Below are 12,145 nucleotides of genomic sequence, written 5' to 3'. Positions count from 1 at the left end.
GGAGTGTCAGAGACAGTGCGATTGGCACAGGACTGAGTGGAGTTTAGGGCTGTTGTACATAGGGTCGATATGAGTTGCAGGCGACTCGACGGCACATAACAACAACAACAAACAACAACAATGAGGAATGAATTCCTCTGAATTATCAATCATAGTCAAGAAATAAGGGGATGCGTTGCAGTGGGAAAATCTGCAGTTAGGGACCTTTCCAAATTATCAAGGAGTTCTAATGTTAATTTGAGAACTAAGGTGTGTCTGATTCAGGCCATAGTCTTTCCAATTACTAGCTATGCATCCGAGAACTGGACAGTGCAGTTGAAGAAGAGCACACTGAACATCCCATGGACTACTAAGAGAACGAACACATATGTCTTGGAGAGGGTGCAGCCGGAGTGCTCTTTGGAGGCAAGAATGATGAGAGTTCGCCTCACATATTTTGTGTAGCTAGGAGGGGCTATCCTGTGGAGAGGGACATGAGTTGGGAAGGGCGGAGGGTCAACAAAGGAGAGGAAGCTCCTCAATCAGATGGATTGACACAGTGACTGCTGCAATGGGCTCTGTGTGTCAGGAAGTGTGGGGATGGTGCAGGACAAGACTGAGTTCAGATCTTTTGTTCATAGTGTTGATATGAGTTGTGCTTGACTCGACAGCACCTAAAAACAACAGTGTCAGTCACAGAAAACCAAAAGGGCAGCACCTTCCCCAAAACCAAGTTCAGAAGACAAGACATGGAAATGGGACACAGAGGGAGGGAAGGTGACACGAGCATATTATGCAGAGTGGTTACAACTACCCTGAAACAACGCATGTAAACATCATTGGCTAGACACCAGTAAACTTTCATCAAAAATCACTGAGAGGAGAAAACAGACAATTTTTAAAAGAAGTGTAAGTCTTCTGTAAATCAAATTCCACCACAAACAATAGAGGTTGCACAGCCAAACAAAAGGCAGGAGTTCAAATCCACCAGCTGCCCCTAGGGAGAAAGACGAGTAATCTCATCCCATGCCATTGACAGTCCCTGAAAATTCATGGGAGGGTCAGTTATGAGTCTGTTCCAACGACCATGACATCTTTGAAGAGCAAATATTTCCAAGTTCTAGATTAAGGTTTCCTTACATTACATGATGCATAGCCAAGAAAGGTTGATGGTTCAAATCCACCAGGTACTCAAATGGAAAAAGATGAGCTGTCTCTCTCTGTCAAAGTTTACAGCTTCAGAGACCTTGTGGAGGGCTACTCTGAGTCAGAGCCAACTCAGCGTTGGTGGTCTGGTTTTTCTGCTTGTCTGTTTTGCTTTGTTTTTAATACATTAAGCAAAGGAGCTCTCTGTGTTGGACTATTAACATTTACGATCTGGGGTAAGAATTCTCTGCTCTGTATGGAATAAAGGTGAAGCAGTCTGCTTCCGTTAAGATTTACAGCTTCAGAAACCTACTGGAGGGTCTCCATTACTCAGAATCAACCCAAAGACAGTGGGCTTGGTTTTGTTGTTGCCCATTTTTTTTAAAAAAGTTCCCTGCGTGGCACAAAGGGTTTGTTGTCAACTACATAGACTGGCAGTTTGAATCCTGCCAGAAGGATGATAGAAGGGAGGCTGATGTTCTTCCCATGATAGTTAGAGACAAGAAAACTGTATAGCAATTCTACCCTGTAGCACGTGGGGTCACCACAAGTCAGAAACAATGCAACAGCCACAGGGTTGTTTGGGTTCTATCTCAAGATAGATATACTGATAGATATGTATGCTACAGATGATAGAGATGATAAGGATAACATTTATTATGCAATGATACAGAGATATGTGTAGATACAGATATCTATGTGTTTGATGGAGATATAAATGGTCTAGACCACCTGTTGTTGTTGTTATGTGCCGTCGAGTCGCCTGCAACTCATAGCGACCCTATGTACAACAGCCCTAAACTCCACTCTGTCCTGTGCCAATCGCACTGTCTCTGACACTCCCATTCCAATTATCCCAGTCACCGAATCAATCCACCTCATAGAGGGCCTTCCTCTCCTGCGCCGTCCCTCTACCCTCCCAAGCATGATGTCCCTCTCCAAGGACCGGTTTCTCCTCACAACATGTCCAAAGTATGTTAGATGGAGCATCAGAATCCTTGCCTCCAAGGAGCCACCTGATTTAACCCTTTCCAGGACAAATCTGTTTGTTTTCCTAACAGTCCATGGTATTCTCAATACTCTTCTCCAGCACCACAGCTCAAAGGCATCAATTCTCCTTCTATCCTCCTTGGTCATTGTCCAACTCTGTGATGCCTAACAGGTGATTGCGAAGACCATAGCCTGTATCAGACGCACCTTAGTCTCCAGAGAGACACCATTGCTCTTCAGTACTTTGGAGAGGTCCCTAACAGCAGACTTTCCCATGGCAATGTGCCTTTTAATTTCATGGCTGCTGGTGCCAAGAGTGTTGACTACAGAGCCAAGCAAACTAAAGCTGTGTACAATCTCCTAGTTGTAGATAAACATTGTATAGATAATGTGGTGGTGGTGGTGGTGGTGGTGGTGGTGGTCAGGCATCATCCAGTCAAGTATGACCCATAACAACAACCTTATGAACAAGAGATCCAAACCCTGTCCTATACTGAGCCTCCTCATCATTTCAGACATACTGAAGCCCATTGCTACGGTCTCTGTGTCCATCCACCTGGTTGCAGGATTTCCTGCCAAGCCTCTACCTTTCCAAACATAATATCCCTTACTAAGATGTAAATATATAAATGAGATAGAGATAGAGATAGAGATAGAGATAGAGATAGAGATAGAGATAGAGATAGATAGATTATATAGATAGAGATGATATAGATAGAGATGATAGAGAGATATAGATAGAGATGATAGAGAGAGAGAGATAGTTTCAATTTGGGTACAGTCTCAGTATAGATGGAAGGAGTTCTGGTGGTGTAGTGGTAAGAAATTGTGCTGCTAACACAAAGGTATGCGGTTCAAATCTACCAGCTGCTGCATGGGTGAAAAATGGGCAGACTCCTCTCCTGAGATTAATTGCCTCTGAAACCCCCCCTGAAGGGTCAGCTATGGGTCTGTTCTGACTCAATGGAGGACAACAATAATTGCTGTTGTTGTTATTGTTGTTGTTGATTGCCATCGAGTTGAGCATGACTCATAGCGACCCTATGAACAAAAGACCTGAAGCCTTTCTATAGCTATTGTCATCTCTCAAAGGTCATAGGGTTTCCAGAGGCATGTTGTTTAGGAAGTGGATCCCATTCCTGCTTCCAAAATGGTATATTTAGTCATTATATGGTGGTGGTGATGACAGCACTGGGACAACAACAGTATATAGATATATATCAAGAGTGATGAATATAAATATGGCCACCCTCATATTTGCAGTGATAGTAACTCCCTTACAGTCTTTGTACTTATTTGATATATATAATTTGATATATATTATACATATGTGTGTGTGTGTGTGTGTGTGTATAATTTTAAGAGCTATAAAGATGGCCATTTGTTGTACTGTAGTGGCTCTATGTATGCCACAAGTATTTCCAACACCAACAATATCACCTCTTTTGATATTCATTGAACTGTCTACGGAGTTACCAAACTGAAACTACAAAGCAAGTCAAGAGATTTTCTTCCCAAAATTAGTCCAAGAAGGTTCTATGGGTCACAGATCTCCTGACACAATGCTGGAAGAAGGTAGTGTTTTGTGCTGCTACGAAAAATTCCCCACAAGCCCCGTTCTCCACACAACCTCATTTCTTGGGTTCTAAAGACCTCCCTAACCCCGGTACCCCAGCTCTGGAGTCCTGATTTTGAAGCAGCAGTTTGATCCACTTCTGCAGTGGGATGAACTCAGTCCCTTGGCCTCCCTTTGAGGTTCTCTTTGACCCTGCTTGAACCTTCTTTAAAAGGCAAGAGACAGCTTCCCACAATAAGTCCTTTTTTAATATGAAAAGCATTAAAAACTTTCCCATCTGGAGGACTTTCAAAGACGACTGCCCTGAGAGAATATTCAATCTTGAACCAAAATCTTTACAGTCACCTAATAGCTAAGTCATAAACTGACTCAATAATAATGACTATTACCCTTTGAAGCAGTGTGCACCTTTTAAAAATTACCTTTCCTCCACAAATGAACGGATTGAGAAATTGTGGTTCATCCACACAATGGAATACTATGCAACACTAAGAAATAATGATTTTGTAAAATACGATATAACATAGGAGAGACTAGAGAACATTATGCTGAGTGAAATAACTCAGTTTCATAAGGACATACACGTCATAAGATCACTATTATGAAAATAGAAGGATAACTGAACAACATATGTATAATGTTCAAAAGAGGAAGGGAAGGGGAGACATGGAATGGAAGGAGGGGAGGGGGATCACTAGGATAGCAGAGGTTAGTGGGCAGAAATAGGGGTGAAGGAATAGGAAAGATTCCATGAAGAAAGGGGAACTAATAGGTATAGAGCAATAGTAATTATATAAAATACAAGGTATATGAATGATTGTGTAAAACACAATGTAAGTGAAAGAATGTAAGTTAATCAATTAAAAAAAAATTACCTTTACGAGACCAAACATTCAACAAGTACCTTAAAGCAAAGATGGAAAGGTAAGGAGGTGGGAAACTGCATTAATGAAATGAAACCCTCAGAACAGAAACATGAGGCTTGTGTGCCCTGAAGACTGTGCCCAGCGGCACTGTAGAAATTGTTGAATGGGAGCCTCAAATGTGTAAATCTTCATTGAAAACACAGTAAAATGTTACTGATGAGGAAACTTCATCTCTCTCACATTGGGCTTGTCAGGAGGGGCCAGTCCTTGGAGAAAGACATCATGCTGGGAGAGGTGAGGGGTCGGAAAAAGAGAGGAGGACCGCAGCAATGGCTGGAGCATGGCAGAGATGGTGGGTGAGGGGGTGCAAGGCAGGCAGGGTGCCCTTCAGTTGTTCACAGGGTCACTACGAGGCATGGTAAACTCGACAGCACTTAGCAACCAGGAGGAGGGGGCAAGTCAACACAACTGTGCTTGACAGGCCCCTCAGACTCCTTATCCAGAGTTGCTGGAAGGGGCTAGCAATATATGGAAGTTCCATAAAGAGGCTTGGAAGAAACTAGCTGTATCATGTGGAAGAAAAGGGTTCTGTGTTATGGCCAGAGGAGCCCTCATCTGTACTCTGCCTGTAAAAGCAGCAGCTGTGCTGTGCTCCTCTGTCCAGGAAACTGGTGACCAACTCAGAGGAAATTCAGAGAAAAGCAGCAGCGATGATTAATGAGCCAGAAAAGCAAATGATGGCCTTGGGGGACCTTCGCTGGTGTGATTCGTCTGGTGAGAGGCAGTGAGCCATGAAGGAAAAGGGGAGCTGCTGAGCCAGGCCCGGGGAGCATGGGTAGAAGGGGAGGCATGGGGATGAGATGTACAGAAGGAAAATGCTCCATCAGCACCAGAGAGGAGTCTCTGCACACAGCTGGAAGGCTCATGTTCTCTTGTGTAATCGGAGGACAACTTTCAGGCAAGTGGGACCACAGTGCCAGGGGACGAGGTGAGTCCACTGAGGCTTTGACAGCAGAAATCTGGGTATTTACAGTCCCATTATGGTTCTAACCTTCAGAAAGGGGCTCCTGGCTAACCAGACCCACAGCAGCACCTGTGACAGTCAGCTTCTCCCAGAGCACCCCAATCCTCTGGCCCAGGCCCTCCTCAGTCTCCATGATTTATATGATAAAAGCCTTCCCCAAAGTCAACCAGGGAGCTTGATGACACATTGTCCCTGCTTGGTCCAGTGAAGTCCCTGGAAACCATTAGGGAACTTCTGTCCCTGCCTGTAAATCACTGTCTCGGTCATGCAACATCACTTCTGAACAACTGACGGGCTTGTTTTCCTTCCCTCAGACGCTGAGGCCTGGGTGGAAATCCTGGTCTGAAAGCGCTCTTTGTTCCAATTGTTCTTGCACAACCATCTCATTTTCTGTGGAAAGTGGCCCGTCCCAATGTCGTGTAACTTTGGCCATGTTACATGAGAGCGTGGGGAGGGGGTGGCCATGGGACAGGCCAGGGAGGGAGGCTGGTGGAACACTGCCTTGCTGTCCTCACAGATGGGAGCAGCAGCCTCTCACCCCAAGTCTCCCTCTCACCTTCCACTCCATAGTCAACACTTTCACCTACTGCTTTTCTCGCCTCTGAGACCCCTGCCCTACACAGACTTTGCCCTCGCCTGTCAGGCTCCACCTCTTGGCTGGTTCACCTGCTCACAGCTGCAGACCACTAAGTGCCACCAAGAGGTGTCCACCTGCTCCAAACTTTGACAAGTGACCATGTTTCTCTATCCCAGAGGTCTCTCTGAGGGCTCTGATCAGAAGCCCTACTGCCCTTGTGGTAGTGGTGATGATGTACCATCAGCTTGGAATGGACCACAGCTGACCCTCTAGTGGGTTTTCAGAGGCAATAAATCACATGGAGGGACCACAGCTGACCCTCTAGTGGGTTTTCAGAGGCAATAAATCACATGAAAAGAGAGTGTCCATCTTTCTTCCATGGAGCAGCTGGTGGATTTGAACTGGGTGCTTTGGGTCTAGCAGAACACCTCTTTACCAGTAAGCCATCAGGGTTCTCCTATCAGAAGCCCTAGCAGGCTTGTTTCTCAAGAAAAGCTCACAATGTGCTTTGCTCATCTGAGACAGAAGGTCTTGATTAGACTTGATGGCACTCAAAGCTGTGGGATTCCTCACCTATCTCCTCGACTGGGTGCATCAGAAGCTTGCTCCACCTGGAGAAGCCACTTAAGTTCTCTGGAGGTCATTCTCCTTTCCGGCGACAATATTTTTTCATAGACCCAGATGCTGCAAATAACTCCATGGGGAGGATGTGCACATAATCTTCAATTCAACGGGGAGTTCCTGGGTGCAGCAAGCTGTTGATGCCCTGGGCTGCCAACTGAAAGTGTGCAAAGCTGAGTGCTACCAGAAGCAAGTTGGAGGGAGGATGTGGTGATGAGCTTCCACAAGGTCACTGCCGAGGGAAATGGTGTGGAACCCACTCTCCTGTGACATGCTCGGGGTCACCATGAGTCAGAGCCAGCTCAATGGTAACTGGGGTTCACTGGTTATTGTGTATCATCAAGTTGGAACTGACCCATAGTGGACCCTCCTGCAGATTTTCAGAGGCAGTTGATCGCACAGAAGGAGACTGCCCATCCTTCTCCTGCGGAGCCGCTGTTGACCTTGAACCGAGCCTTTGGGATTGCAGTGCAGCATATTACCATTAAGGCTCAAAGCATTGAGGAAATCTTTGTAATATCATATCCCTTGTTAACTTGTTGTTGTTATTGTGTGCAGTCGCGTCACCTGTGACTCATAGTGATCCTATAAACAGTAGCTCTGAACCCAGCCCTGTCCTGAGCCATTTTCATTGTCAAGGCCAAGTTTCAGACCCAGCCCTCCCTGCACAGTATTTGGTTCTCCAGTGAAGCCATATGCTTTGCAGGTAGGCCTTGCCCCACTCTCATTCGTATGGTGTCACCGAGTTGTGTCATTTAAGTCAGTTTTACTACCCCCACCCCCAAAAAAATGGCTGCTGTTGGCCCCAGACGCACATTCAGCTAGTGACCAAACTGGAATGAATTTTCTGACCTAGTAGAGCTACTAATGATCTTGGGAGTGAGTCTCATTGGGCAAGTTTCCACTAGTACTTTTACACTTTCACTAATATCGCACTAGAGCACCAAGAATCCAAAGAAAAGGGAAGAAATCAAGATATTAAAGAGCTGGATAGAAGATTCCAAAGGGCAGCACAGGAAGACAAAGTATTACAGTGAAATGTGCAAAGAACTGGAGTCAGAAAATCAAAGGGACCAAACTCCCTCAGCATTTCTTAAGCTGAAGGAACTGAAGAACAAATTCAAGCCTTGAGTGTTAATACTTAGGGATGCTTTGGGTAGAATATTACATGATCCAGGAAGCATTAAAAGAACATGAAAAGAGTACACAGAGTCATAGTACCAAAAGGAATTGGTGAACACAGAAGAATTTCATGAAACAATGTATGAGCAAGAGCCTGTTATGATGAAGGAAGAAGTTCAAGCTGCTCTGGAAGAAATGACAAAAAGCAAGGCCCCAGGAGTTGATGGCATTCTAATTGACATATTTCAACAAACAGACACTGCCCTGGATGCACTCACTAAGTTGTGCCAAGAAATTTGGAGGACAACCACCTGGCCAACTGACTGAAAGAGATCTATATTTGTTCCCATTCCAAAGAAAGGTGACACGACAGAGTGTGGAAATTATCGAACAGTATCATTGATGTCTGAATGCATGCAAGATTATGCTGAAGATTATCAAAAAATGACTGGAACAGCACATATCAACAGAAAACTGTCTGCAGTGCAGGTTGAGTTTAGAAGAGCTCATGGTACAAGGGATATTATCACTAATGCCAGCTGGATGTTGGCTGAAAGCAGAGAGTACCAGAGGAATCTCTATGTGGGTTTTATTGACTATGCAAAGGCATTTGACTGTATGGATCACAACAAACTGTGGCTGACTCTGAGGAGATTGAAAATCCCAGAAGACTTGATTGTGTTTGTGCAAAGCCTATACTTGGACCAGGAGGCAGTCATCAGAAGAGAGCAAGCAAACACTACATGATTCAAAACTGGGAAGGGTGTACGCCAGGTATGTGTCCTATCTCCATACCTTTTTAATCTATATGCAGAACAGATTATCCAGGAGGCTGGGCTCTATGAGGAGAAATGTTGCATCAGGACTGGAGGTAGACTCATCAATAATCTGCATTATGCAGATGACACAACCTTGCTGGCTGATACTGAAAAAGACCTGACGCACTTGCTGCAGAAGGTCAAGGACTACAGCCTTATATATGGATTGAAACTCAACATTAAGAAAACAAAGATTTTCACCACTGGGCTGATTGGAAGCATCATGATAGACAGTGAAGAGATTGAGATTGTTAAAAGCTTCAGTTTGCTTGGCTCCATAATCAACACTATTAGTACCAGCAGACAGGAAATGAAAATACATATTGTGATGGGAAAGTTTGCTGTTAGAGACCTCTCCAAAGTAATGAAGAGTAATGACGCCAATCTGGAGACTAAGGTGTGCCTGATCATGGCCATAATCTTTGCAATTGCTTGTTATGCATAAAAAATCTGGACAATAACTAGGGATTATAGAAGGAGAACTGATTGATGAGTCCTTTGAACTGTGGTGCTGGAGAAGAGTGATGAGTATATCATGGATTGCTAGGAAAACAAACAAGTTCATCCTGGAGAGGGTGAAATCAGGCTATTCCTTGGAGGCAAGGATTCTGAAGCTTCGTCTGATACACTTTGGACATGTTGCAAGGAGAGACCAGTCCTTGGAGAAGGACGTCATGCTTGGAAGAGTAGAGGGACAGCACAGGAAAGAAAGTCCCAGGATGAGATGGATTGATTCAGTGACTGGGGTAATGGAGGTAGGTGTGTCAGAGACAATAAGATTGGCACAGGATAAAGCAGCATTTAGGACTGTTGTACATAGGGTTGCTGTGAGTTTCAGGCTACTCAATAGCACTTAGCAACAACAACAACATGTTCTTAGATTCAACAAGGAGTTTGTGGGTGCTGCCAACTGTTATGGCCTTGGGCAGTTAACTGTCTGTAGATCTGAATGCTGCTGGGAGCAAGTCAGAGGAAAGACGTAGTGATGAGTTTCCACAGGCCAATGCCATGCGAGACTGGAGAGTCCGGCTCTTCTCTGACATGCATGGCGTCACCAGCTCTGAACACCTTCCAGGAGCTGGGATTTGCTGAGAGCCCACATCTGGATTTTGAAGTCACCCCTGAGCCTGGGGAGTGGAAACACCATCTAAAGGAAATTGGAGCAGAGAAAGGAAAACAGTAAGAGAGTAATAACACAACGACCTCATGAGACATCTGAGGTAGAACCTTCCACACAAGGTCAGGTCCCTTAGTCCCTTCTCTCCAGCACCAAGTCCTCTACACTAGTGTCTCCTCCTGCCTTCATGTCCTCCAGCTCGGATGAGTGCCTCCTTCTCAGATCAGACAGCAAAGCCATTGAAGCCTCATCTGCACAGGAGAAAGTTTACCATCTATGCTTACACAGGGGCTGGGACCCTGGAGCCTCCACTTAACCCAGAGGAGCAAAGCAGCACCAAAAGCTGCACCCCGGTTCCTCTGTGTGTGAAAACATGGATGGCTGTGCTCATCACAGCATGTGACCTGTGCAGAAAAAAGTCCACTAAAAACAGAAGAGAATTCTGATCTTTTGTGGGCTCTGGGAGGTGAGGGGCAAGCCAAATTAGTGGTCAGTCAGCCAGGCTTGAAGTACTTGAAGGGAGCAGCCCTGAGGGTTCCTGAAGCAGCAACAGGGGACAGAGGGTTTCTGAGGAGATAAATTCAACCCTTCACAGTATAGCCAAGCAAATTGAGGCCTCCACAGTGAAGTAGTGTGCCCAAGATTACATACACCTAAGACGAGCCTCAGTTGTTGTTTGTTGTTGTTGTTGTTGTTGTAAGGTTCCCTACAGTTGATTACAACTCATAGCGACCCCATGCCCAGCAGATGCAAGCCTTTCCCTTCCTACACCATCCCCACCATCTGTCGTGCTCAAGCCCGTTGGTAGTTACTGCGTCAACCCATCTTCCTCTATTTCTCTGACCCTCTGCCTTTCCCAGCATGAGATCTTTCTACAAAGAGTGGTAGAAATCCTTCCTTAGTTGTGGTGTGTCCAGTCAGAACCAATTCATAGCTGACTGACCCTCCAGTGGGTTTTCAGAGTGTGTAATTCATGCAGGAGATTTCCCATCCTGCCCACTGGGCCACCAGAGCTACCTCAGCAGGAAAGTTAAATGTTTCATGGAAAACACTGGGCATCTTTTGGGAGCACCTGCACCAGCCTCAGAGCTCTTCTCCTACCTAGGTTCTTCTCTGCCCTTCCAGTTCCCCACAAGCCCTTTCTGGGGTGGAACCTGGGGATCGGGGGGTGGGGAGGTTCTCAGAGTTCCAGGTGAATTTGGTGTCGAGGCAGGCTGAGACTCACTCTCTTAAATACAGTCAGGAGCTCTTTACTGCACCTTTCCCATGTGCCAATTACTGAATTAAGCACCCTGTGGCTTATTTCATTTTGGTCTCATCAAAGCAGGACCTCACCAGACTGGAATGGACCCGTTCAGCCTATTGCCAGGAATTTTCATTCCCACCCCAGACTTACTGAATCACAATCTACGCTTTAACAAGTTCCCGAGGAAATGCTGATGCAGACAAAAGGGCTCCCCAAGGTAATAAATCCTAAACCTATAAAGATCATTAAAGAGAATATAGGGGCAAATTTACAGTCCCTTTTCTGTTGCATAAATAGATATCAAATATAACCAAAAAGACGCAAACAGTAGAGGATGAACTAGACGGGGATGAGTTTTGTTACAGAGTCAAAAGTCGACTAAAATCCATAATCTTAGGGGCTCCATCAGCCTGATAAGCCCAGCCATCTTTATGTTTTTTAGTTTGTTCCACACTTTCCTCCTTTTCTGTCCAGAACCTTCTACCGTGACCCCTTCAAGAGTCGTCTGCAGTGGTAGCTGGTCACCATTCAGCTCTGGTTTCAGGGTCAACAAAGTTGGGGTTTGAGTGGTTCTTTAGCCTTTTGAACTAGTTGCTTCTAAGAAACTTTGCTCTTCTTCCCTCTTCTTTGTTCTAAACAAAGACCGATCACTGCAGCTCAGATAGCTACTCAGAAGTTTTTAAAAGCCCAGTTCCTGCTCACAAAAGTAGGATGTTGACCATTGTCTTTGTGAGCTGCATGTGTCAGTTGACTCTGAGGTCCCCCAAGAATAGGGACCTGAGGGCTGAAGACCAGCAACTCATCCCTTAGGGCGCTTTACTAGTTTCAAAGTATTTTCACATACCTTGTTTTACTTAAATTTTGTTTGTGTTGGGTGACGTCGAACCATCTATGGCTGGTTGTTGTTGTTGTTGTTATGTGCCGTCAAGTCGTTTGCGACTCATAGCAACTCTATGTACAACAGCCCTATGCTCTATCCTGTGCCAATCGCATTGCCCCTGACACACCCATCTCGATTACCCCAGTCACTGAATCAATCCACCTCATAGAGGGTCTTCCCCTC

Source organism: Elephantulus edwardii, unplaced genomic scaffold, assembly GCF_000299155.1.
Source record: "Elephantulus edwardii isolate Elephantulus edwardi_28Jun2011 unplaced genomic scaffold, EleEdw1.0 scaffold00166, whole genome shotgun sequence".
Lineage (NCBI taxonomy): Eukaryota > Metazoa > Chordata > Mammalia > Macroscelidea > Macroscelididae > Elephantulus > Elephantulus edwardii.
The sequence above is the reverse complement of the archived record's forward strand: the minus strand, read 5'-3'. Positions refer to the sequence as shown.